Source organism: Amblyomma maculatum, chromosome 10, assembly GCF_055883805.1.
Source record: "Amblyomma maculatum isolate TAMU_Amacu chromosome 10, ASM5588380v1, whole genome shotgun sequence".
In the NCBI taxonomy this organism is placed as follows: domain Eukaryota; kingdom Metazoa; phylum Arthropoda; class Arachnida; order Ixodida; family Ixodidae; genus Amblyomma; species Amblyomma maculatum.
Window position 1 is genome coordinate 159,701,964 of NC_139353.1, and position 26,404 is coordinate 159,728,367.

General features: G+C 44.6%; 1 protein-coding gene across 2 annotated transcripts in view; it reads right to left on the minus strand.

Annotated features, from left to right (window-relative positions):
* The window catches only part of LOC146177782 (thiopurine S-methyltransferase-like), a 172,494-nt gene extending 161,923 nt beyond the window's left edge, over nucleotides 1-10,571 (minus strand). Inside the window, exon 1 of one of the 2 annotated variants that reach the window (XM_084581550.1) lies at nucleotides 10,501-10,571. The gene's annotated coding sequence lies outside the window, so the exon portion shown is untranslated. Of the gene's footprint in view, nucleotides 1-10,411 lie in introns of both variants that reach the window. The other variant, XM_084581551.1, reaches the window with a different exon arrangement.
* Nucleotides 10,572-26,404: the final 15,833 nt, after the last annotated feature.

Here is a 26,404-nt window from a genome sequence, read left to right on the forward strand (position 1 = left end):
CTACTCCGCGTACACCATCACGCTTTCGTTTGGATCCTGGATGCGATTCTGTAGTAGAAGATCGTCTTTTTATTTTGGAATGTTCGAATAAATGCCCGCGAAAATTCTGCTTTGAACGGGTCCCATGTTTGCAGGCGAGATTCATGGTTGACGTACCAGGTCCTCGCCGAGTCCTGCAGGGCATGGTAGACAATGCGCATCTTCCCGTTCGCGTCCCACGCATTAAAAGCGGCCACCCTGTCGAACTGGTCCAGCCCGTTCTCGGCGTCTTCATGAGAAAGACCATGAAAACGAGGGGGTCCCGCTGAGGAAGCAGGATATTGGCAGCTACCTCTTGCGTGTTCATAGTGACAGTCTGTGTGTTTGTAGACCCTAGATCAGGAAGCGGACCGAATTCAGGAGATAGACCACGTATTCGCCGGCTGCCCTGGTTACCAGATGTTTCTACCCTGAGATTGCGTCCTTAGTTGGAGCCGCGGCTTGAAAGGGGCGTCCGCTACATGAACGATCTACGCAACACCTCTCCACCAGATGCCAGGCTGGCAAAAAAGCATGCGATGGCCGCAGAGGCGGTAACACAGGCAGCCGGTATTGGCGTAGTCCAGGTGCGTCCGGTCCGAGTGCGGGACGGGAACTTTGTTGTGTTGGGCTCCTCTTCATTGTCCTCTTCACACTGGCATCACTATTTGTACGATGTGATCTTTGGCAAGACCTTTCAGGAACACATTAGCCGCCTTGCCGTCGTTCTTGGCTGCACTGAGAGAGCGGGCCTTGTCCGCTAGAAATTCCACTTTGGAGAACGTCAGTAGGTCACTTGATCATTGGCCACTTGGTCGGTAAGGATATTCTTCGGCCGGGTTCTCTGAACATTGAGGCTGTAACCAGCTTTACAGCACCGAAATCAGTGGAGCATCGGAGCTTTTCAGAACTGTGTTCTTATTGCTAGCATTTGGTGCCCAGGTTCGCTGACACCGCCTAACCACTCACGTGCCTTTTGACAAAGATGCAGCGGTCCACTCGACTGCTGAATGTGACTCTTCCTTCCGCCACCTCAAACGCTACGCAATATTTGTCCTTCTGCTCCCATTGAAGTTCACGCCGATGCTATCGTCGTGGACGTTGGCGCTGTGCTTAGCGCTACAGCAGCCACCAGCCCGTGATAGCTTATGCTGATCGTTTGTTGAGCCAGTCAGAACGTAATTACATAGTTACAGATCAAGAGTGTCTATCAGTGGTTTTCGCGGTGCGACGATTTCGTTCCTACCTATATCGCAATCTTTTTACTATCCTCACCGACCACCATCAATCTGTTGGCTCGTCAGACAGTCAGTCAGTCTTTTTTTATTTGCAGTAAATCACTCCTTCCTGCGGGTCGCAGAGACAAAAGGCATGATTGCCTGACGACGTCTCTGCCCCCGTAACAAACTAAGCAGTCTACAGCAGTACACCAGAAAGCTGGTACAATACATAAATATGAACATAGAAGCCAAGGAAAAAAAATAATAAAAAAACACGCATACATTCATACAGCATGGCTCTATTCTTTCAACCACTATGGACTGGGGCGGCTTAATTTGATTTCATTATTTACATTGAACATTAGCTCATGTTACACACACATAGAAAACGTTCATATTGGCATAAAGAAAACAGATTTATCAACGTTACTGTACATTGTTAACAGAAAACAAAATTGCCCGTAGTTGCCCTTTGAACGCCTTCGTCGGCAAACAGAAATCAAAAATAGAAACATAGCGATTTAGCATGTCTATTACCTGATATTAAAAATCTTGCTTTCCATACTTTGTTCTAACTATTTTGGTTCTCCGTTTGGAGTTAAGAATATCATATGGCACTACGACAGGCATGCAAATAGTGTGCAGTTTCTTTTTATGAATTTGCTGTGCCAGTACTCATAAATAGACTTTATTTGCTGGTAAAACATCAAAGGTAGGAAAAAGTGGTTGCGTTGGTAACAATCTAATAGGAGCGGCGTGGTTTACAAAGATTCGGAGGACACGCTTTTACAGCCTATTATAATTCCCATTTGTCTTCATTCCCCAGACTAGAATACCATGCAAAAGTTTGGAATAGAACAGGGAGTAATAGAGTCACTGGTTTAACCAGATAGGTAGAAGGGAGGCTATTTTTCTGAGACATCCGACAGACTTTGCGAGTTCAAAGAGCAGGTGATTGACATGATGGGTCCAAGACAAGTCTTCACTAAACCATACCAAAAGAAACTCCTGCACACTCACTTGCTGTAAGTTTTGTCCTGTGTATTCGAGATGAATCTCTTTTTTTTTTCATGCTTATTGATTGGCTTAAATACCATGCACTTTGTTTTTACTGCATTGAGGTGAGGCTTCTTTTGCAGCAACCACGCGGATAGTTCGTCCAAATAATAATTTGCTGATTGTTCGATGTGCAGTGTCTTGCCTGTAAAAAATAGACTAGTGTCGTCTGCAAACATGGTTACTGTGGGTGTTGTTTTTAATTTCGTGATGTCATTCACACATAAGAGGAGACGTAACGGGCCTAGTATCGACCCTTGCGGGACACCTAGTTTAATATCAAGTTGCTTTGAAGTAATACAGTCTATCTTAACAAATCTCCGAGACTATTTTGGCCAGCTTGTCCGATGCGTTTTATGGTTGCGAGATTTTAACTTCACTCTGGCATACAAAAGCGGCTGTAAACACGCTGACGCTGACTCTCAGTGATGATTGTCGCTTTCGTTAAGTGGTAGTGATGGTGACAATTTTGATGACTACCTGGCACCTATCTCAGCAACGTTCCCTGATCCGCAACTGTTCCAGACAGAACAACATAATGATCAGACTTAAGCACCGCTCCTTTCTGCCGCTCATACTTCAAGAGATGTGCGTTTCGGCGTTAGTGCTGGAATACTTTACAAGAATTTCAACAATAGAGAAGCACGCTTTCTTCTCGTCGTGCCGGAAAACCTCCGCATTCCGGCTCTTGAAATGATGCACGACGATGCCAAGTCGGGTCACTTCGGTGGCACCAGGACTCCTGATCACATACGGGAACGATTTTAATGAGCCAAAATGCATCAAATCATATAGCGCTATGTAGCCAGTTGTGTCAACTGCCAGCAGTGCAAGCTCCCTACTTCCTGTCCACCAGGACCGCTGGAACCTATTGCGCCTCCAACCGCACCCTCTCAGCACGTGGGCATCGACCTCGTTGGTCCTTTCCGCGGTCTTCAAAAAGTAACCGGTGGATAGTAGAATGTGTTGACCATCTCATTGATATTCAGAAACAGCCAGCATACTCTCAGCCACCACTTCAAAATATCGTTATTTCTTCGGAGCTTTCTCCTCCTGCGACATGGCCTTCCTCGCATTCTTATCCGTGGTCGCTGGCGCAAACTAGCAGTTGAGATTACTGACAAACGCGTTCGTCTCTGTACCTGCAATTACTGTCATTTAAAGCCGTATTACCCTCAAACGAATGGGCTTGTTGAACGCACCAACCGCACTCTGACCACTATGTTTACGATGTATGTGGATTTTGATTACAAGAACTAGGATAATATCTTCCCTTTTATTTCATACGTGTACCAGAAACATCATCGTCATCCGCCTGACTACATCCACCGCAAGGCGAAGGCTCTCCCATATTTCTGAAATTAACCCGGTTATGTTCTAGCTGCATCTACTTGACCGCTGCGAACTTCTTAATCTCATCCGCCACCTAACTTTCTGCTGCCCCCTGCTACGCTTTCCTCCCCTTGGAATTCAGTTTGTTACACTAAGCGACCATCGGTTATCCTCTCTTCGCACTACATGTCCTGCCCATGCCCATTTCTTCTTCTTGATTTTCACTAGAATGTCAGTAACTTGAGTTATTTCCCTGACCCAACCTGCACGCTTAATATCTCCTAACGCTACCCCTACCGTATTTCGTTCTATAGCCCTCTGCGTTGTCCGCAACTTAAGTAGAACGCTCTTGGCTAGCCTCCACGTTTCAGCCCCATAGGTAAGTACAGGTAAGATGCAACCGTTGCATACTTTCCTCTTCAACGATACCGGTAAGCTGCTAGTCATAATCTGCGAGTGCTTGCCAAACGCGCTCCATCCCAGACCTATTCTTCTCGTGATTTAATTTTCATGGTCCGGATCTGCGGCTACTACCTGTCCTAAGTCGCCTACTTACTTGTAGTGCTTCGCTACCTAACTTTAACTGCTGTTCCATCCCGAGGCTGTTGTAAATTACCTTAGTCTTCTGCATATTGATTTTCAAGCCTACCTTTCTACTTTTCCTGTCTAGGTCATGAATCATTATTTGCAGTTCATCTCCCGAGTTACCTAGCAAGGCAATGTCATGAGCAAATCGCAGATTACTGAGATATTCTCCATCTACCCTTATCCCTAACTGCTCCCATTCCAAGTCTCTGAATACCTCGTCTAAGCAAGCTGGGAGTAGTACTGGGGAGATCGTGTCTCCTTGCCTAACACCTTTGTTTATCGGAATTTCGTTACTTTCTTTGCAAAACTATGGTTGCTGTGCAGCCACTATATATATTTTCCAGCACTTTCACGTGCGCATCGTCTATCCCCTGATTTCGCAATGCCTGCATCACCGCCGAGGTTTCCCCTGAGTCAAATTCTTTTTCGTAATCAATGAATGCTATGTATAAGGGCTGGTTATATTCCCAGCATATTTCTATCACCTGGTTGATGGCATGGATATGATCGATAGTAGAGTACAGTTTCAGAAAATCTGCTTGATCCTTTCCTTGATTGCTGTCTAAGGTTGTCCTGAGTCTATTAGCGATTACCTTAGTAAATACCTTATACGTAAAGACAGTAAGCTGATTGGCCTATAATTTTTAAGGTGCTTAGCGTCCCCTTTCATATGAATGAGCATAATGTTTGCATTCTGCTGGTCGCGACAGATTATTTGACACGGTACGCTGAGACCATGTCACTTGCAAATGATATTGCTGCTGAAGTCGCCGAAATCTTTGTCCATAACATCGTCCTGCGCCATGGAGTTTCTGCAGCTATCATTACTGACCGTGGAGCTGAATTTACGCCCGCTTCACTCAGGCTGTGCTAAAGCTCACGCATACCAGCCATAGACGTACAACGACCTACGACCCGCAGACAGATGGCTTGGTAGAACGCCACAACAGGACCCTGACCGACATGCTTTCCATGTATGTTGATATCGAGCACAAAACATGGGACTAAATTCTTCCATATGGACCTTCCGCGTATAATACCGCGCAGCATGAAACAACACGGTTCACTACGTTCGATTTATTCTTCGGCCGACAGGTAACCACCCCTCAGGATGCTATGCTACCCGTAGGCCCCCCTGACAGTGAGAGTGAACTTGACATCGAAGTCGCCACTTATGTTCAGCGCGTGGAAGAAGCGCGTTAACTGGCCAGACACCACATTCACCGTCAGTAGCAGATCGATGATGACCGCTACAACCTTTGACGCTGCTACGATATTTACAACCCGGGTGCCTGTGTGTGGGTCTGGACGCCCGTTCGTCGCCGCGGGCTGTCAGAAAAGTTACTGCGCCGCTACTGCGGCCCTTACCTTGCTGTCCGCCGCCTCAGCAACGGAACGTATGAGGTTTCACCAGCCACACCAGTTTGTTCATCGCACAACAGCAAGCGCAGCGACGTTGTGCATGTGGTGAGAATGAAGCCATAAAACGAGCCACCCCCGACTGACTTTCAGGCTGCATGTAGTCTATTCCTTGATGTCCGACTGTGGTGTAACTCTTGAACGCCTTTCCTCCCCCTCCCCCTCCTCTTCTGTCTGATTGTATCATCGCATCGGGGCGATGCTGCAGAGGAGGAGGCAGTGACACATGCTTTAGAGGTGAAGAAGAAGCGCAATAGGTAGAAGCAGAGGACGTTGAAGTGTCGGCCCGTTCCTTTTGCCCGCGTTCCTGGTTCAGCTCTCTCAGTGCCCTCGTTAAACGGTTGCAGTAATTCTTTAGTGTAACAACAGTTGCAATAATATGTGAGGAACGTCTAGGAAATTAAGCAGTAACAAGTGGGCAGCTAAAGTACTTGAATACATGTACCTATAAAGCGTTGTCTCACAATGGAGGAAAACAACTAGATAACTAACTGGTAAGTATGCTTGTCAGAAGGACGGATGAATACAGAGCGTTAAACAACAGATAAAAACACAGAAGGTAAAAATTGGATAAACTCTATTGAATAGAAACAGAGTGTAGAAGTATACGAAAGTGGAAGAGGCAGATAAGGAACGAAGATTTCTTTGATACCTCAAGAGGCAGTGCCCTAATTTTTGGAGCTAGATCAGGGTGGCGTACAACAAGCACCTACAAAAACAAATTTTACCAAGATGACACGTGTATAATATGTGGAAATCCATAGAAACCACTCAACAACTTATACTCTAAAGTGATGGAAGCTATCCGGATGTCGATGCAAGAGCAGTCACTCTTCCTGAGGCCCAGAGGTTGATACATGTGATCAGGTCAAGGAATCTTCGGTGGAAGCTAGCAAAAAGGGAATGAAAGATTCGTGGCCTAAAAGCAGAAAAGTGACAATGTTAGTATTGTAGAAGTAAAAATGCAATAAATGCAATGACGCTATAGTTAACCGTTCTAGAAGAATAATCAAAATATTAAAAAAACGAGCATGATAGCAACTGCTACCACACCCGTTTCAAAGGGGACGCTCCTATATTCCGTCCATCCATCTATCCGTAGGCACAGGAGACAGCAGGCCGGCAAGACGGCGATTTCGGCGCTGTTCAAGTGCGAATCAAGGTGTTGAAGCTCGGAATCCGTCTTCGGGGTTTCTGGTGAACGTCTTCCCTGCACATCTCACAATGATGTTACGGTTTTTCGACGTTCGGCGGGAAACAAACGTGGAAAAACCAGTTGTGTCCACTTGCGAGCCCCAGCACGAGCTGCTTCTTCGTTATCCTCACTATCCCTCGCACCTATTTCTGAGAGTCACAATATTGATTTTTTCGATGAATTTGATTTAGTCAGTCATGATTTTATTTTAAGAAATTACGACAATAAGGCATTAGGAGCACCAGCCTCTCCTTACAGCCCTACGTGAACTATCACAAACAGTTTGTCTTTAATAACAAAGCTTTGGCAGCCATCAAGGTGATAATTTCCGGCGTTCAACAGGGAAGAATTCTTGGATACCTTTGATTCTTGGTATGTATAAATGATGTATTTTCTATTCTCATTTCGATAAATCATATTTCCTTGGGGATGATGTAAAATTTATACGGGCAAGAATGAAAATCGTTATGGCAGAGTGGCTTTTTGCAAGCTTGTTGAGCATTGTTTCAAAACCGCGCTATAGATCACTTTCTATCATTACGTGTTCTAGAGCTGTTTTAAAATAAAGTTACGACATCTGGAAGCGAATGTCTGAAACATTTACTAAACCATCTCAGTTTATTTGCTTAAAAGATAACACAAATAAAAGAAAAGGCAAATAATCAAATGAAATGTGATGAATAAATCCTGATAAAGTGAATTGCAATAGTCTCAATTGTGTGGTGTCTAGTTTTTATCGTATCTGAGGCTTAGTTGGGATTTACACATTGAGTATGTTATGAGTACAATGAACAAGTAAACGGCATTATACGCCGAAATAGGCTGAAGTGGCGAGCTAAAGTGAAACGTTTGTTCTTAACGTCTCTCTACTTTCATCTGTGAACTATTGTCTCATCATTTGGTGTAATACCGCCATGAAAATATCGAAAAATTGCGACGACAAAAAGCGGGCAGTGCGACTAACTCCAAACGTTCTATGGTACTCGCGCATAAATAATCGTTGGGTATAAGTGGGTATAATCAGGCTGATGATGATGATGAAAGTTTGGAATTATGAAGCCTACGGTTTGTATTCATTTCGGTTGTTATGGTTGCATAAAAAGCTGCATTAATGCTTCGTGTGATCCATTACATTCTATTATTTAATACACGCAAGAAACAGCTTTCATAGTAACAGTTTTGTTTGCACAAATACTATACCCCAATTATTATCTTACAAGTTGACTATACTTTTTTAACACCGGTAAAGATACTTCCAGGAGATCCCTAATGTCAGTCCTTCATTTTACTCACACGAATAATCATCGCGATATTGTGGTAAAGGGTTAAGCGTTCTGCTTCCTCGAATTGTTTCTGCTTCCTGATTTTTTTTTTGTTCTCGCACTGGTGTCTACAGTTGAAGCTGTCGGCACAGTAATCCTCCAAGCAGCATGTTGCCTCTTTTTCCGTTGTGTCTTCTCTCTATATTGTATGCTACGACAGAAATAAAGTATTTTCGTGTCACTTTAATTTAAAGCAATACAGACATTTTTGTAGTGAGAGACCGGAAAGCGTGGCGTGACATGGTCCATGGGGTCACGAAGAGTCGGACACGACTGAACGCCTGAACTGAACTGAGACATTTTTGTATTGAGGCGTAATGAAGCTTTGCATCTCAAGACAGTACATCCGTGAATATGTGTGCGATATGGCATGGGTACAAATTAAGACCGCAGTGATTAAACAAGTAGAGAAGTGTATATACGCTAAGAAAGATTTGCAAGAGAGCCGTCTTCAAGGTATGACAGAATTGCGTCACACTCTGATGGCGGAAAACGTCTTCCCTTTTTGACGCCATCAATTTCAATCGGACCCCGATTAAGGGAATTAAAAGAAAATGGCGCGCGCCATTCCCATCGTCGGTATTGAAGTCGGGATATATTTCTCCTATTTAACTTGAAAATAATAAATGTTATTAGCTAAATTTAAGCAATCATCGAATGTCTACCCTCTACAACACATGTATCCGCATTTTGAGTAGACCCCACCTGCACAGACATTCACAGATATGGAAGTCTAGAGGGCTAGAGATATGTGCTAGAGGGCTATGGAAAGAAAAATGGTAGGGGTAACATTAAGAGATAGGAAGCGCGCAGAGTGGGTCAGAAAAATAACTCAAGTTGCCGACATTCTAGTGGAAATTAAGAAGAAGAAATGGGCTTGTGCAGGACATGTAGTGCGAAGAGAGGATAACCGATGACCGTTTAGGGTAACAAACTGGATTCCAAGGGAAGGAAAGCGTAGCAGGGGGCGGCAGAAAGTTAGGTGGGCGGATGAGGTTAAGAAGTTCGCAGGGGTCAAGTGGATGCAGCTAGCACAGAACCGGGTTAGGTGGAGAAATATGGGAGAGGCCTTCGCCCTGCAGTGGGTACAGTCAGGCTGATGATGATGATGGAAGTAATAATTGAAATCATGATCTGTAGATCGAATATAGCCTACAGACACCTGCTGTAGCTCTACTCAGGCTGAAGCAAAGCTACGAAATGTGCTTCCCTATGCATTCAGCTTTACCATATTCCAATATTTCAATAGGATTTGTTCACAGTGTAAATGTCAGCTGCCCCTTGGAGGTGGCGCAGGGGTTAGGGCACTCACCAGCGTGTCCAAGGATGCGGGGTGGAATTCGAACGGCCGCATTTTGCTGCCACCGAAGAGCTAGGCGCAACTAATGTATGAAATGACAGTGAACGCTAAAAAAAATCCGGGCAAAAATGTCGGCACCTATCATAGCCTGCGTCGCTTTGGGACGTTAAGCCCAATACACCAACTAAATCAAACTAAATATCATCTCGTTGAATGCCAGCGTTAGATTATTTTTCATCAGACGTTTAGCAACAGTAAGAAACAATTGCTGTAATTCGTCTCCTAGGTAATATAGAGCAATCAATCGGAGAAACGGTTATTGGTCAGATTTAGAATACTGCTGCCACAAAGTGCCAGCATATTGAATTTCTTGAAACGTTTACCAGGGTACGCACAGATGGACCTTTTAGAAAATAGCTGCTTCCGGACAGATGTGAGTATTCCACATAAAAAGAGTGCTTTACATTACAACTTGATGCCGAGAAAAGACGGAACGCATATGATTTCAATAAAAGCGAGTTGGTGTCTCTCTTCGTGTTTGTCTTTGTTGGTCCGCCGTTCCGGATATACGATTTGCTCTATTTACCCAGCGTTTCAGAGCAGCAAGTCATTGTCAGTGGAGAAGAAAGCTAACAAAAAAAAAAGATATTACTAAATCACTTCTGTGAACATACAAATATCAGTAAAGGTTGCATCCTTCAGCAAATTTCTAAATACATTGTGGGCTTTTTAAAACATCAGTAGTGTTGAAACTGTCAACAAGGCCGATCCTATGCTACTATGTAGTTAATGCTGAAAGTCTGCGATATTGTAGGGAGAGAGAGGTGCTGAGAAAAAAGCTGCTTGAATGCAGCTTGAGAGGCACCCAACGTCTAATTGCAAATTCCCCGTGTTACATCAACTGTTCACAAAAGGTGAATGTAATATTCCAACAAAACGTTTATGGACTAGACGGACTTACCGAATGGCACTTCACTGAGGTACCACAATGGACCGGTTACGGCAAAGGGTCTAGTGGATTGAAAATTGTAGAAAGCAACTCCTACTCACATCAGCCGCTTTCTTTACCCGAGACGCTCAGTCGTGTGTCCTGTAGGCTATGGCGATCATAGACATAGCACCACGTCTTATCAATGACCCTTTGTTATTTCCCTGCGTTCTCACCAAAAACGCAGCGGACGCCTTTGATAACAGCTTTCTGGAGAACCCGTTATCCACATTGCTTCGCTCAGCACTTATATACTGTACTCTATATTATCTATATTATCTACCGTACTCCAATCTGAACTCAGAGACATGCCGTCACGCAAATGTCAGGATGTTCTCAAAGACGTCATTGCAGATAAAATAAAAACAGAGCCCACGGGCATTACTTCCAGCTCAAAGCAAAAGAAAAATATTTGGTGTTGTTTAACTATGGCTAAGCATAATGATGTAGAGAAAGCTATGGCCTCCTGGCAACGCTAAGATTCCGCTTATAGTGGGGCACATTGATTAGGCAACGCCATAAACTTTATTTATATCAATGAAGATGGTCCGATGATCAGTAAAGTAGTGTAGATGATGTCATTCGCCTCTACCAAGTACCGAGCTGTCTGTCTACTTCTTCTTCTTCTCGTTCTGTCTGTTTTTCTTCTTCGTCGTCTCTTCTCGTTTCTTGTCCTTTTTATTATTTTCCTTCGCCTTTTTTCTTCCCCTTCTTCTTCTTCTTTTTGTTCTTGTGTTCCACAGGGTGCCATGGTGCCCCACCGATGGCTTGAAAACCTGGCGCAGTGTAGCACTCGCTACAAATACCTTCGCTTCTTACCTACACCAAGCTAGAGCTGTAGAGGATTGCTACATTTTCACATGAGAGCAAACTCGGCGCACTTTCGTTTTTACTTTATTGAGTATAAAAACCCTTGATTGGATCAGAAAGGCAAGATATACCATTATCTCCACTAGCACAAACGGTGCTTCGCACTAAGCTCTCTCGGCTGCCCCCGTATTCCTTACGTGAAGATTTTGCTGGATTTTCAACTCGGCTTTGAGTGGGACGCATATGGCGGACCCATAAACTTGCCTTAGGGGACAATCAGAGGGCAACCAGGGCTGCCTCAGAAAACGGAATTAAGGGCACCCACGTAGGTAAGCAAGTGGAAGCAAAGTGGAACGATCAATTAGCGGAACCGGCTGCCAGCTGGCATCACTGAGTGTTGCACTGAAAATTTATTTCGGGCTTTTTTATCGGATGTGTGACGTGGCGCCCAGTTCTCTTGCGTGTGTTTCCTTCATGACTTTGTTTTTTGAGTGTTTTCATCACTTTGTTCGTCGCGCAGTTGCCCCCTTTAGATGCAAGTTTTTAATTCCGCATTATCACTTGTGTCGTGTTATTTTCTTCATTTTTATGTATTTTATCACTGGCGTTCCCAGCAAGATTACTTGTCATCTCCCCCCCCCCCCCTGCAATAATGCCTTCGGGCGCTGCAGGAACTTGTAATAAATAAATAAATAAATGCGCACTGGTCACACATTGGGGACCTAAAGCGGTTTGGCAAGAGGCCGCCTGTTCAAAAGAAGGGTGTCGTACTTACAGTCCAAGTAGGAAAGCAGCTAACAGTCGGCGAGGCCAAGGAAAGCATTGGGGACTGTAATTTGTCTTTTTTTTATTTTTACTTCGATAATCACATAAACTATAATGTAATCTGTTCTGGGGAAAGGCAATTAAACGCAAAGTAGAAGAAAAAACAACGTGCCGATGGTGGGAACCGAACCCACGACATCCGAATATCGCGTCCGATGCTCTTCCAACTGAGCTACGTCGGCCGCTGTCCGCCCTGCTACTTTCTTGGGTATTAATGTTCTCTGTATACGAACCTTGAGAGTGTCCACCAGCGCCACTCTCAACCATAGCGGCGGACGTAGAGCGTCCTGTGTTACCGCCAGCGTCGCGTAGAACGGGATCAAGAGCGAGGGCGAAAGCTGTGCTAGAATCCTCTTAGACTACCTATGGCCTCAAGACTGCCAGAACCGAGACCCCCGTAAGCTACAAGCAGGTAAATGAAGGGGAAATGAGGGTGCTCGTTATAATACATGAAGGAAAGAAGCAACAGTCGGCGAAGTCAAGGAAAGGATTAGGGAATATAGTTTTCTCTGCTTGTGAAACAGTTACTCGTCAAGACTACATCATGTAGGTGGTAGTCTTTGAGTGCCTAACGGTGACTCGTGAAGCCGGCAGTCAATCAACGTTACGAGCGTATACTCGAGTGGTCTTGCTCTGCAAGGTTTTGTTGCAGTTTGGTGAACTGATGAGACATTGGTTTTCCTCCCCATTTTTAATCCTAAGGCTTCTGCGCTTGCTTGCAAGTATAACAAATTCCAGTGGAGCGTACATCGCTACATTCCATGTGTAGCGTACATGTCGCTAGCTTATGTTGCTTACTTCGAGAGGTGGTCTCTTCTAGCTTTGTGCACCCATGTGTAGCGTACATGTCGCTAGCTTATGTTGCTTACTTCGAGAGGTGGTCTCTTCTAGCTTTGTGCACCAAGAAAGGACCACACCACTGAAACAACGAAGATAATCATAGAAAGGTTGCTTAGGTCACAGCTAATCAACGCAGGAAAAATAGCAATTGATCAAGCAGCTTACCGAAAAAAAAAAAAACCCTTCTGAGCAAGATAGGAGCTGCGTGTTTAGTCTGACGAGTTTTATCTTTGCGAATTGAAAACTACACAAGTAGTCATCATGTGGTGATTGAACTTTGTAAATAACGAAATGTTTCTGTGTACTTCTTGATTGTGCTTGCCCATATTGTTTTTCTCTTTGTCCACCTCATGAGTTTTGGTAAATAAAGAAACATGCACGTCTTTTTTTAAATTGCTCACAATGTTTGCCTCGTAATTTTGTTCAGAAAGTGGCTAGTATCATTACAACCGGCGGGTGTTTAGGGCCAAAAATGTTCTGATAAGTTTTGCATATCATTGAAAGTTAATGAAAAATTGCTAACTAGTGTGGCAGGCGTGTATGATAGTGCCATTCTATAGTCTAATCATAGTTCGTTTGAATTAACCCATTTGCTCGGCTTGGCCCTCTGCGTGTATAGGCATAGGAGTAAAAATTAAAATAAAAGCACTGCATCCAGTCTGTAGCATATGAAAACAAGTGAAAACAAGAAATAAGCTGAAGCTCGCGTGATTATCTTCTCCTCACTTTCGATCGTATAAGCTGATTCGTTTTTAACGGGATCACTTCCGAAAACCTGGCATATGACGGCAGCGGTGCCTGAACGTGCTCCGATTACCCTTTACCTTTATCGAATTTTTTTTATTACGCAAGCTTGCCATAAGGCATATTATAAAAACATACCTAAATTGTTTTCCGTAAGGACTCTATCGAACTTGCGCGCTTACGATCTTCCAAGGCTGCTTTAAAACCATGTGAGAAAAAAAAATAGCTGTCTTGACATGCATCTAGGTAAGTAATAATTATGTGGCTGTGGCGGAACCGTCTAGAGAATTGCATTCGTGCGATAGATGTTTATGTAAATCGCCGCACTCATAAATACTGTATTTAGCGAGTTAATAAACTCGCAAATGTACGGCGTGTATATACACACTGACAGCAACAACAACAAAAAAAAGGCGTGGAACCGCAGCACAGAGCGCGAGAGCACGCATGCATGCTTCAGGCAGGCATGCAGCTTCGGGTAGTCGCTGCCTAACTTTGCGCATGTGGGCCTTATATTATTAGTACTTTAACGATAGCGAAATTGTTGGCTGCCGTCTTGCCTGTGGCATTTTAAGGCTGGCAGCTCGACTGTGGTACGAGCGCAAGCTGAGGAAACTCGTGTTTTAGAGTTTGCGCCAAGCTGCGACGGAACACTTGATGCATAGGTGGCGGTCGCCGCGGTGCGGCGAGAGACGCTGCCACGCCCCTTTTCCAACTTACACTCTCTCCGGCCGATTGGAACGGCCGGAAAGAAACGTGCGCGTGGAGGTAATCTCGGAGGCCATGCGGTAACACAGGACGTTCCACGTCCGCCGCTATGGTTGAGGGTGGCGCTGGTGAACACTCTCAAGGTTCCTATACAGACAACATTATTACTCAAGAAAGTAACAAGGGGGACAGCGGCCGACGTAGCTCAGTTGGAAGAGCACCGGACGCGATATTCGGATGTCGTGGGGTCGCTTCCCAACATCGGCACGTTATTTTGTCTTTTACTTTGCGTTTGATTACCTTTTCCCAGAACAGATTACATTACTACTTTCTGTAATTATCAAAGTAAAAATTAAAAAAAAGACAAATTCAATCCCCAATGCTTTCCTTGGCCTCCGCGACTGTTGGCTTCTTTCCTTCATGTATTATAACGAGCCCCCTCATTTCCCCTTCATTTATCTGTTCGTAGCTTACGGGGGTCTCGGTTCTGGCAGTCTTGAGGCCATAGGTAGTGTAACAGGGGTTTAGCACAGCATTCGCCCTCGCTCTTGAACACGTTCTACGTGACGCTGGCGGTAACACAGGACGTTCCACGTCCGCCGCTATCGTTTAGTGTGGCGCTGGTGAACACTTTCAAGTTTCTTGTAGAGACAACATTATTACTCAAGAAAGTAGCCGGGGGGAGAGCGGCCGATGTAGCTTAGTTGGAAGAGCACTGGACGAAATATTCGGAGGTCGTGGGTTCGGTTCCCATTATCGGCACGTTATTTTTCTTCCACTCTGTTTTTAATTACCTTACCTCAGCACAGATTACTTTACTACTTGATATGAATATAGAAGTAAAAATTAAAAAATAAATTACAATCCGCAATGCTTTCCTCGGCCTCACCGACTGTTGGCTTCTTTCCTTCATGAATTACAACGATCACCCTCATTTCTCCTTCATTTATCTCCTTGTAGCTTACGGGGGTCTCGGTTCTGGCAGTCTTGAGGCCATAGGTAGTGTAAGACGGTCTAGCACAGCTTTCGCCCTCGCTCTGTATCACGTTATACGTGACGCTGGCGGTAACACAGGACGTTCCACGTCCGCCGCTATGGTTGAGGGTGGCGCTGGTGAACACTCTCAAGGTTAATATACAGACAACATTAATACCACAAAAAAGTAGCAGGGGGACAGCGGCCGACATAGCTCAGTTGGAAGAGCACCGGACGCGATATTCGGATGTCCTGGGTTCGCTTCCCACCATCGGCACGTTATTTTGTCTTTTACTTTGCGTTTGATTACCTTTTCCCAGAACAGATTACATTACTACTTTATGTAATTATCAAAGTGAAAACTAAAAAAAAAAGACAAATTACAATCCCCAATGCTTTCCTTGGCCTCCGCGACTGTTGGCTTCTTTCCTCGTGTATTTTAACGAGCTCCCTCATTTCCCCTTCATTTATCTGCTTGTAGCTTACGGGGGTCTCGGTTCTGGCAGTCTTGAGGCCATAGGTAGTGTAAGAGGGGTCTAGCACAGCTTTCGCTCTCGCTCTTGAACATGTTCTACGTGACGGTGACGGTAACACAGGACGTTCCACGTCCGCCGCTATCGTTTAGGGTGGCGATGGTGAACACTTTCAAGGTTCTTGTAGAGACAACATTAATACTCACGAAAGTAGCAGGGGGGACAGCGGCCGGTGTAGTTCAGTTGGAAGAGCACTGGACGCAATATTCGGAGGTCGTGGGTTCGGTTCCCATCATCGGCACGTTGCTTTTTCCACTCTGTTTTTAATTACCTTTCCCCAGGACAGATTACTTTACTACTTTAAATGAATATCGAAGTAAAAATTAAAAAATAAATTACAATCCGCAATGCTTTCCTTGGCCTCACCGACTGTTGGCTTCTTTCCTTCATGTACTATTATAATGAACACCCTCATTTCTCCTTCATTTATCTCCTTGTAGCTTACGGGAGTCTCGGTTCTGGCAGTCTTGAGGCCATAGGTAGTGTAAGACGGTCTAGCACAGCTTTCGCCCTCGCTCTGGATCACGTTCTACGTGACGCTGGCGGTAACACAGGACGTTCCACGTCCGCCGCTATGGTTGAGGTGGCGCTGGTGAACACTCTCAAGGTTCGTATACAGACAACATTAATACCCAAGAAAGTAGCAGGGGGACAGCGGCCGATGTAGCTCAGTTGTAAGAGCACCGGACACGATATTCGGAGGTTGTGGGTTCGGTTCCCATCATCGGCACGTTGTTTTTCTTCTACTCTACGTTTAATTACCTTTCCCCAGAACAGTATACATTACTACTTTATGTGAATATCGAAGTAGAAATAAAAAAATACAAACCCCAATGTTTTCCTTGGCCTCGCTGACTGTTGGCTTCTTTCCTTAATGTATTATAACGAGCACCCTCATTTCCCCTTCATTTATCTGCTTACAGTCCAAGCGTCACACGAGTGAAAAACCCGAAGGGGTGCTCAAGGGGGTTTTCAGGGGCTGCCTGTACCAACGGAGGGCACTCACCAAGAGCACACGTGACCGCTGCTGGCCACTAACAATCAGCCAGCACAAGACCGCTAAGTAAATGCAGTAATGGGGAAACTGCTCATGGAGAAGAATACTCACACGATTCCAAGGAGTCTGCCGACGATCGGTAGACTTGGCCAGCAAACTATGGCCTTACATAAGCAGCCCACATGGAATTCAGTCTCTTTAGGACCTCCTAGGCAGTCGCAATTGCCAAAGTGTATGGAGCATGCCTGGTATTCATAGCGGTTATGCAGTATGCTTGTATGAACATTTATGTGCTCGAATGCTATTATTCTATCAACTCTAAAAAAAGCCACGAATCGCCCCAGCTTAGTGCCTCATATTGTCACGAGGCAGTGACAGTATGTCACCACCTCGAGACAAAGCTGTAAACACAAAAATAGAACACAGGCGTAATCGCATTACAATCAACTCTTCATTGGGCTCATTTTCACTGGCAAAATTATTGAATCAACACTGAATCAAATAACTGAAGCAACAAACGTGTTTTCTCGTCGTCGAAGTGAGAATGCTCATCGTACGCGCCAACGCTCAAAGGCGTCAAGGAAGCATCGAGATAAAGCTGCAGACCATGACTATCGTAATCTGGAACATTGCAGAAACACACGCGATTGGCAGGAATCTTCTCGATTTCTCTCTACGCATCTTCTGTGACGAAGAACATGATAAAGCAGCATTTCGCGACAACGAGCATGCACAAAAGCAAAGGACAGAATCCATCCTCGCGCTAGAACTACTGTGATAAGGCCGCACGCCGGCGGCTGTCAAAAAAGGAAAAATAATGACTTGAATCGTTTGAGGCAATGTGGCAAGAATATCAGCCATGAAAAATGTCTCCAAACAATTCAAAATATGCTGATATATTTCCATTAATCTTTGTTGCCTACAACACGCCTTGACTGTCAATGGGAATTTAAACACTAGGCAGGGAATGCGGCTTTACATTACTCCTCTAAAAAACCTCGGCATCCAGGTAAATTTCATTCACTCTCTCCCGAGAGGTAGATGCTTTTCGTCCGAGGAAGCTCCGAATGTCCTCTCGCCGTCAGATTGTGAGGCCTCCTGCTCATGGTATCCATGCATCTGAGGCTAGGCATATGCCTCCGCTGCCCCCCTAGCATAGGTAACTCCTCAGGCGTCGCTCGCGGCAACGCCTTCCCCGCAATCGACATTTCAACCTGATTATCGGCCCCAAGTGTAGGTTGGTGCTCCCAGTTCATCAGCAGGAGCGGCCGTCCCGTCTTCTCAAAATGGCCAACAACCCGTAAGGGATCTGTCCTCTGGGCGGGTACGGTAATGACCACCCAGTTAACACGCCGATATGGACATCCAACCGTGAAATAGGAGAATACGTGCTCTCTAATTAGCATATAGGCACCGCCATCCATGTCAGCACGCCCCCGTGGCTTTCACAAACGTCCTTCGGAAGACAACGAAACGAATTCGTATTCAGCAAGTAATGCCTGCCAAGGAAAGCTCTCTTGTTTAACAATCAAAGAACCAGGTGGAGCCTACACCCGGATCGACATCTTACAAAGTATAATTTTATAGCCAACAAAAGTCTGACGGATATACTAAACAGGCTTCTCCAGGCTAACTTGGACGTGCGTCTCGGAACTAGAGGTTCTAGGGGCTTCGCCGCCAGGAAGAAGTCAGACACTATAGCTGTATGGCTTCCGACACTCACTGCGGTCGAACGGATGCAAACGCTTAGGCATATTTCCATCAAAAATGAGATCTCAGTGCCTGTCCAGGTGTATTCAGTTGAAAGCTCCGGCTTGCAGCGTTGCGTTTTTTACAACATCGAAATAAACGAGGATCAAACCACACTTCAACGTGAGCTGTACTGCCCCACGCACCGGGTCATCCAGGCACGACACATCGGAAAAGGGCGTTCTTGCATGGTCACCTTGCAAGGCCCTCCGACACTTCCAGACGATCTGTACTACTACGATTACATTTCAAGGCCTCGGCTATATAAACCGAGTGCGGTTTGTTACAACTGTTTCCGGGATGTCGACATGCGCAAATCTTGCCCTTTCGCTAAGGTCGATGAAGGTGCTTCTGTACAAAACGTTAAGTGTCGATGCGGCCTCTGCAAATCGGACGACTACGAGAAAACATATCCATGTTGTCCGACAAAAGGAAAAGACAACACTGAAGGCTCGTCTTCTGAACACTAAGCATTGGCCAATACAAGACATAACACTAGTGTAGACATCCAATCGTTTCTCTGCTCTCCAGTGGGATGACGACGAGTGGCAGAGCTTCCTAAGCCCGCTTCAAATGCACCTGCAGCCAAGACGAAGTCTAGCAATATGGCGCTCAAGAAACGCCGTTGAAAGCAGCCAATACAGAAGCGCACTGAACTATCGGCGGACGATATGGCTGTAGTGGACGAGCAAATCACTCATCTCTTCGCACAGGTCTCCAAGCTCCGAAAACACCACGAAATGCTTGCTCGACACCGACGAGGTGCGGAATTAACCGCCAATTCTATCAATGACGCAGCACCGTCGTCTTCTTCCCGCGCAACAGTGTCATTTGCTGCCTGCACCTCGTGCACCACAATGCCCACGGATGACTGTGCAACATCGCTGCTCCGCTGTCAACCAGCTGTTAACCAGCTGTCCAATCTGACCTCCGTGATACTGCCACGCTTGGACTATACCCGAAAATGGCGAACACCGATCGTCCTGGTGTGTTACAGTGGAGCTGTAGAGGCATTTCACAGAAGGTCGGCGAGCTCATGACCCGACTACGAATTAACAAGCTCCGGGTATGGGCTATGCTACTGCAAGAATCAAACGCCTTACCAACCATTCCGGGCTTCAATGGTGACGTGGTACTTCAATGATAAACCGTCGCGTGCAGACTCCGGCTCCAGCGGGAAAGGCGGCGGTATAAATTGATACGCGATTTCCTCATGTACGCCTTTCTCTCGAAACATGGTGCAGTTCATGTCAGGAGGTAGTAGCAGTTGCTGTGAAATTTTGCGAAAGAAACCGTTGTGACTGTTTCATGACGTCAGACCCGCCGGATGCGCCCTTTCCCGTATTAATCTTGGTTGGTTATTAGGTGTCCATCGGCAATACCTAGGGTGTCCGATTTTAGTCGGGGGCGACTTCAACACCCCTCACTCGGATTGGGGGTATCCCACTACAAGCCTCCATCGTAGGCGTGTGCGGGATGCCTTCATTGATGCCCTTTTGTTCTGTTCAATCACCCCGGTACAGCAACACGGCCTGTGCGTCCCATACGTAATGTTGCCTATGCTCCAGATTTGACGTGATGGTCGGGCGCGGAAACTCGCTCATGGCACATGGCGCTAGAGGGCTGGTCAAGTGCCCTCTCATCATCTCTATCTATCCCTCCCGCGTCGCCCTTTACGCCGAAAATGTTCTGTAATGAACTGGGACAGTTTTCGCTCATGTCTCGATAGTATGTCTTCGTGAGTGGGCACGGCAGCAGCCTCAGCGGCAACATGCTAAGGAGCCCTTTCTGTTTTGTGCTGCAGGTTGTTGCGGTTCTGCTGCAAGCTGAGTTATCCTCATGCAGTTGTTTCAGCGCTACACCAAGCCACAGTGAAAGCCTGGGGGCGTATCCGATATCATCGACACGTATCGGTAACATTTGCCTCGTGGAAGATCCGACAGCGCCAGCTATCATCGCCACGTCAATGCCAACAGCGGTTACGTCGATCCACATGACCTGCTTCCCCGCTATAAAAGGACAGACCACACCGAGCCTCATCAGTGGGCACGGCAGCAGCCTCAGCGGCAACATGCTAAGGAACCCTTTCTGTTTTGTGCTGCAGGTTAGTCGATACTTATCTACTAAATGCTATCGAAGCGATAACCGCTTCTTAGTGCTGCTGCCCTGCCCGCTACCTTTGATGAATGTCTTCAGTTATGTCATTTCTATATCGAGAGACCTGTTGGCGTGTGGGGATGTTGAGGCAAATCCGGGGCCTACTGAAAAAGAAATGCTTTTAGAATTACTGGACGGCCAGGGAAAGTTGACCGCAGCTATGGAAGCCTTACGTAGTTCTCAAACCGATATTGAGCGGAACATTTCAGCTCTGACCGAACGCATAGAAGGTTTGGAAAAACAGCTGACAGATTTGAACGCTTTGAACAACCGTGTGAGTATTATAGAGGACACTGTCGAGAAAGTTGATAAACAGTTATCGGCACTTCTCTCCAAAGTCGATGACTTGGAAAATAGGAGTCGCAGAAACAATTTAGTTATATACGGATTAGTTGAGGAAGACGAAGAAACAGCAGCTGAACTTGAAAGCAAACTGATTACTGAGGTGTTTCAAGACAAATTAGGGTTAACTGTCCCTGGCATTGATAGGTGTCATCGACTTGGTCGAAAAAATAGAAATAAGGAACGTCCTGTGATAGTGAAGTTTATAGATTACCGAGAAAAAGCATCAGCATTAAAGTCCGCCTACAAACTAAAGGGATCCTCAATTTCAATTTCTGAAGACTTTTCTACCAGAATGCGGGAAATCCGAAAGCACCTGTGGAAGAGTGCCGCCCAGGAAAAGAAAAATGGAGCCAAGGTGAAATTGGTGTATAATAAATTGTCCGTTGACAGTATAATGTATGGCTGGGATGAAGTGAAACATGCCCGCTTTAAGCTAAACAGCAAAAACAACTGACAGCAAAAGCCCGTTCCCAAATAGCTAAAAATATTGAATGTAAACTGCAGAAGCATATTAAATAAAGTTAGTGAGTTAGAAGGAATTTTACTTTGCGAAGATCCAGATATCGCGGTTTTAACTGAGACATGGTTAAACGAAACCATTTACGATAGCGAATTCACACCAGCTGACTACAGTGTACTTAGAAAAGACCGTGGTAGCAAAGGAGGAGGAGTCGCCATAATCTTCAAAAATTATTTAAATATAGTGAGCATGCCTGGAGTGCCTAATATCGAATGCATTTTCTGTAAGGCTTACCACAACAACGTCCGGTACATTGTTGGATCTTTGTATAGGCCTCCTGGATCACCTGTCAGTGTTTTAAATAATCTAGCAGATTATATGAGAACATTTATTAAGCCAAATGATCGAATTATTTTAGCAGGCGATTTCAACTTACCGGACATTGACTGGCCAAATTTCGCAATCAAAACCTATAGCGATGAATCAAGTGAGGCCATGCTTGATATAGCGTTCTCATATGACTTGACACAAACTGTAGAGCAGCCGACCCGAATACAAGGGAGTTCCAAATCCACAATAGACCTTTTTTTTTTGTTTCTGGCACAATTTTAGATACAGCTAAATGTGTAGTCATACCCGGAATCTCTGATCACCAAGCCGTTCTACTTACTCTTTCCGGCTTAACTGTTGATAAAAATTGCTCAGAAATGCATTTTAGAAACTTCTCTCGAGCTGATGTTTCCATTGTCGATGTTCTTTCCTTCAACTTTGATACATTTTGTAATAGCACTGACAGTGTTCACGAACTTTGGGACCGGTTTAAAGCTATGATACATGAATGCATTGAATGCCACGTGCCGGTTATTGTTAAAAAGATAACAAAAAACCCATGGATTTCTCGGGTGACACTGCAGTTAAAAAGAAAACTGAAACGGATGAAACAGAAAAAAGCAACTAGTAATTCTCCGGAATTAGAACAAAAGATCAGTTTGCTTATCTCTCAGCTCAAACAGAACACTATCGCTGACAAACAGCGTTACTTTGAAGAATCGTTACCCAAATTTATCTCGGAGTCTCCCGGGAAATTCTGGCGTTTGGTCTCCCCAACATCAAAGGTTAATAATGAGTTTGAAATCAAAGGTGTTTTGGTCAGTGATGCAAAAACAGTATCCAATGAATTCAATGAACATTTTAAGCCCGTGTTTAATGATGACAATAACATTTTTCCGAAATTTGAAGCTTCCCTCCCACCTCTGGATGACGTTGTAGTTAGTGAGCATGGCATTTTAAACATGTTACTTAACCTTGACATAAAGAAATCACCTGGACCAGAGAGCATACCTAACGTCTTTTTGAAAAGATATGCACAATGAACATCTAAGTACTTATTTGTCATATTTACAAGGTCCTTACATGAGGGTCAAGTGCCGAGAGACTGGGGGACTGCTAGAGTGAAACCGCTTCATAAAAGGGGAGACAAGCGATTAATCAAGAACTACCGCCCTATTTCACTCACATCAACTGCTTGTAAACTACTTGAACACATAATTCACAATCACATATCAAACTTTCTCGAAGCTAATATTTTTTTTACTAAATATCAGCATGGATTCAGGAGGGGTTACTCAACTTGTACACAGTTAGCAGAAACTGTACATGATTTCGCCTCGTCAATTAACAATGGAACGCAGATTGATGCCGTATTTATGGACTTCTCGAAAGCTTTTGATAAGGTTACTCACGAAAAGTTAATTTATAAACTGGATACAATACTTCATAACAAACAATTAGTAAAATGTATTTCAGCCTACCTTTCAAATAGAGAACAATTCGTTGTCTTTAACCATCATTCTTCTGACAGGCTTACAGTTCACTCTGGCGTCCCTCAGGGCTCTGTTCTTGGTCCTCTGCTATTTTTAATATATATTAATGATATTGTCATTAACATTCCTGTAAAAATTAGACTTTACGCTGATGACTGTGTTATTTATACAGAAGTCAGAAATGTATCTGATTTACAAAGAGTTTTCGCATGGTGTGAAGCATGGCAAATGTCCATTAACTTTTAAAAAACTGTACTAATGAGAATCACTCACAAAAAGAAAGTCTTACCCTTCGATTATTGTATTAACGGCATGACACTAACTGAAGTGGCAGAATATAAATATCTAGGGCTCTGGGTCAGTAACAATCTTAGTTGGAATAAATATGTTGATCTCATAACGTGTAACGCTTTCCGTAAACTCTTTTTCTTGAGACGGGCATTGCGGTTGTCTACCCCATCTGTACGCCTGCTTGCTTACAAATCTATTGTTCTGCCTACCTTAGATTATGCTTCAATCATTTGGGACCCATTCACGCAGACTAACATGAATAAATTAGAGAAAGTTCAAAAGAGGCCGGCACGATGCATATATAACAATTACCGGCGTACATCAATAACACACCTTTTAATTCAAGCTGGCCTTCCGACAATAACTGAGTGAAATCGTTGTGCACGACTTAAATTTCTGTACCAATTAATCAAACGACACTATAGATCAGAACTCACCGATCTGCTTGTTTTTTCGTCCGGATACGCAACCCGACAACGACATCAGCTAACTTTAACTCCTTTTCGCGTTCGAAATAACTGCTTTAAATACTCATTCCTTCCACGAACTATTTCCGATTGGAATAACCTCACTAACAATGAAGTGCTGCAGCCATCACTGACGTTGTTCTCGCAACATATAACCTAGTTTCTTTTTATTGCTTTTGTTATTTCACAGCTGTGTTGTATATGTTTGGTTTTATCATTAATTGTTCAGAAGAGCTTCAACTTGCACTGTAATTATTGTTTATTTTTGCCTGTTTTGTTACACTACATAGTTTGTATTCCCACCCTGCTAAAATCCCAACACTGGGATTGCAGTATCAATAAATAAATAAATTCATCATCGCTCCTTGATGTGCGCATACAAAGTGCATTAAAAGCGCTGAGACTACTACCTGGATTGATGTTCATAGACCAGCACCAGATCTCGGACTGCTTACCTTGTGGCCTGCCCGCCGTCAAGCCGAGCTGGCTGCAGTGCTAGAACCTACTTCGGTGCAGACACATACACGACTGCATTATCTTACTTCTTAGGCTAGGAGATATAAACGCGATCTCTCGCGACGCCAGTGGCAAGCATGGTGTGAACAATTTTCTGTTAATCCTAGAATGCCTTACTCTGACGAACGTTTCGTGCTATGGAACAAGGTTGCCGTTCTACTGACACAGCAGTAACGGCATTCTTTCCAGATAATTTTTCACCGAATGATTTCCCCAAAGAAGCAGCAAGAAATGTTTTCTCAAAGAACAATGCATTACCTCCTTGACTGCTAGTTTTGATTTGGCAGGTATCCCTGCAGAGGCATACAAACTACCATCTGCTGCGGCGCAGATGGAATCGCGAGTCCCTTTTCTATGCCTGAGCTACTGTCTGCAGTTGATGAGGCGAAACAAAAAATAGTGCTCGGCCCTGACAAAATTAAGTGTGAGATATACAAAAACTTGAGTGCCGTTGCACTCCCTCAACTACGAAACACTATAAACAATGTATGGATACACGGTGTCGTACCTGACAGCTGAAAATCCACTGTCATGATCCCTATTCCCAAATAAGGAATGCCTCCAACAGACCTCGCCAACTTACGACCAATCTCTTTAAGATGAATGCTGTGCAAGCTCCCGGAGAGAATACTAGCTACACGATTTTATTGGTGGCTGGAGGCGCACAGTTTTTATAACCCCGCTCAAATCGGATTCCGTCCGTACATAGGTACAGAGGACGGGTAGGCGGTATTGGCATCAGCAGTTATGTCATCTATCCGTAGCCGCAATGTGCGTACCATATTAGCAATGGACGTTGAAAAAGCATACGACAGCATCAGTCATGCTGCAACCGTGAATGCCATTGACATGCTTCATCTCCATCGGAGAGTACGCAATTTTGTCGCATCATTTTTGGACGAAAGAAACTGTTTACGTAGAAAAGAATTTTTTTGAGGAATCTTCTTGAGTAATGCAAAGAATGGAGTTTATTATCGGACCTAAAGCTGTTATTCTTAGACACCTCTCACGTATTGTGGCCATGTTTGTTTATTGATCCTTTTTCCCTCACGTACATGTACTCTGATTCTCATGTACTTCGTTGCTTCGTAGACATGTTGGTAGGTTACAGTTTTTAAATACATAGGGACAGTGATGTGTTTTGGATGGACATATCCTACTGCACATGTGTGGTGGTGGTTATTAGTGCGTGACGATGTGACTATGTGGTGGACTTTGTGACTGTCCAGCGTGGTATTAGCTGTTGGGTAAAGCAGAGGTGTGGAAATGCACGTAAGTATAGAATTGGTGACTGCCATGCTTGGACGATGTTTATGTTTTGCGGGGAAGAAAATGCCACTATCTCCTTGGCAAAGAAGAGGATGATTAGAAGATGTACTTGAGTGTAGAAGACGAGGAGTGGTGAAGATGAAGTGCGTTCAGATCCATATTACAGTTGGTAGTGTGCACGTGTGTTGTGTCTCTTCGCTTGTGTTTGTGTTTGTTGCACCACATTTCTGAGTATTTTGCAATACGCCTTAGTGGTGATGTAGTTTTTCATTCGTTTTGCTACGCGGCGTGCCCCAGGGATCAGTACTGTCACCGCCGCAGTTTAATATTGCTTTCATTCTACTGGCGTGACGCTTACATGACACCCCTGAAATCAAGTTTTTGCAATGACGTTCATGACATCACGGTATGGAGAACTCACCAAGATCTGCTCACTCAGGAGGTTGCCATTCAATCA